Below are 2152 nucleotides of genomic sequence, written 5' to 3'. Positions count from 1 at the left end.
GTATTTTCATTATTAATTCTAAACATGGTTAAAATAACAACTAAAAATCCAATATTAAAGAATTAAAATCAGGAAAAACTAAATGAGAACAAAATGTCAACAAAAGAATTAAGTGTTATTTACAAGAAACTTAAAGCATACATTAAATCATAAATTAAAAGGAACTAAGTTTGATTAAGATAGTGATTAAAATAAGATAACAAGCAAATGATCCATGAATTGAGGGGTATAGGCCCATGGCAGGGGTGTGAACACGAATTCTGGGCGCAAAGGACCAACGGGTCGAAATCCTACCGAATTCATGGAGCAGGAAGAAGGAAAAGGGCGTATCAAACAAGGCTTAGTGGATCTGGCTTGTTATTATCCTAAGAGCTACACTAATGAGGCACGAAACTGAATGCACGGTCTGCTAAAACCTCTCATCAAACGCGATCCAAACTCCTTTGTTCTTGTTTGAAGGAAGCTTCGGTATGGCTCCCAAAATGGCGCATAGGAACAAATTCAACAGCTCATCTTGGCCTTCATACGCCACGCAAGGTCGCACTGCACCTCCCTCGCCAATTGCTCTCATTGCGGGCTTCCAACGATGCTTAATGGAGGTCATGGATTATTTCAAAAAACACTAGCATATTGAAGACAAAAAGATTACCTATTGAGTTTCCGACACGACGAACCTATGGAGAGTTACAGGTATCACCCTTTCCTTCTGCTCTGCTCCGAACCGTACCTTTTCTTCTTCTCTTCTTCGCGTTGTGTGAGCTGGTTCAATGCGTGAGTGAAGCTTAGAGTGGAGATTGTGATTTTCTGCAGACTGACTCAGATTGGAGAGTTGTGGAAAATAGAAGAGTTGCGAAGAGAAAATGAAAAATGAATAGTGAAGTATGAATATCTGGAAATAATGAGTATGTTCTTGAATTAAAGTTTGAATGCTTGCTAATTGATGAATATGCCATGATCTCAAAATGTGGTTTTCTTGACTTTCTAGGTAATTCTATGGAAGATAAAAACTTGGTCTTCTTGAAGATTGGAATGGATAGGCTTGCTATGACATGCTTGGAATGCTATGTTTAACTTTAGCATTAGTAGGAATTATAATTTTTGTAATGTGAACTCTATTGTAATGTAAAGGATTGGTTTAAAATTGAAGATATGGATTGGCTTGTAATTTATTTTGGAACATTTTGAAAATTTGGTTTGTAATGGATGTTATTGAATGAAAGAATGGAAATGGATTGAATGACTTTATGGCATGCCACTTGTATGTGTATGGAAATATCATGGACTTGAAATTGTATGGAATGTGCATTTGAAAGTGTTTATTGTATGGAATTTGAAAGTTAGTTATAAATGAAAGTTGAATGGAATTGGTCTTATGGATTTGTTTTGGAAATGTTTATGAAAGGTATGTTGGATTTGAATGATAGTTATGGAAGGTTATCAATGGAATTATGAAAGTGGAATTGGATATGAGGACTAAACACAAGTTAGGTTCAAAAGTGTGTAACAAACATGAATGTTAAAAATGATGTGAATAAAAAATGGCATAAAGGATAGTCAATGTTACCAAGGTCAAAACAATATGGACTTAGAAATGGATGGTTGACTTTGGTCAACAGTTGACCAAAGTCAACTGTAGGTTAGAAACTAGGGATTTCTTGTGTGGAATATGCTTGTGTAGGTGAATATGACTTTTACCTGGTTCAAATCCTAAGCAACATGAATGAATTATCTCTGCTGCATAATTTTAAAAATGCAATATGCCTTTGTTGAGGTGTTTCATGCATCTCCTTCAATTGTTGTGGCAGTTTAGACAACTACTTTGTCAAGTCATCCACTATTTGCATCAAGAACTAGTTTTATTCCAGAATAACATCATTGGTATTCAACTCAATGATACCACTCTTTCTTTATGATTGGTTTACATTATGTTATCCCTGATGATCACTAAGTGACATTCCTTCAATGATTTCAATTGGATCTTTTGCATTCTTGTACATGAGAGATCCCTCATCAATAGCATCTAGAAATAACTTTAGTTGTTGTTATAGCCCATTTCTAAAGATGTGGATCTACATAAGCTCATCAAAATCGTGGTTTGGATATCTTCTCACCATGGGTACTATTAAGGGCCAATTTTTATAAATAAGTCATA

General features: G+C 35.1%; 1 long non-coding RNA gene across 1 annotated transcript; it reads left to right on the top strand.

Annotated features, from left to right (window-relative positions):
- The first annotated feature begins 246 nt into the window (after positions 1 to 246).
- On the top strand, positions 247 to 1240 carry LOC127129046 (uncharacterized). The gene is made up of 2 exons (XR_007806131.1): positions 247 to 902; positions 986 to 1240. It is a non-coding gene; the product is annotated as an uncharacterized LOC127129046 (long non-coding RNA).
- Positions 1241 to 2152: the final 912 nt, after the last annotated feature.

This window comes from Lathyrus oleraceus, chromosome 3 (genome assembly GCF_024323335.1).
Source record: "Lathyrus oleraceus cultivar Zhongwan6 chromosome 3, CAAS_Psat_ZW6_1.0, whole genome shotgun sequence".
NCBI lineage: Eukaryota > Viridiplantae > Streptophyta > Magnoliopsida > Fabales > Fabaceae > Lathyrus > Lathyrus oleraceus.
This window is presented reverse-complemented; position numbering and strand designations above follow the sequence as displayed.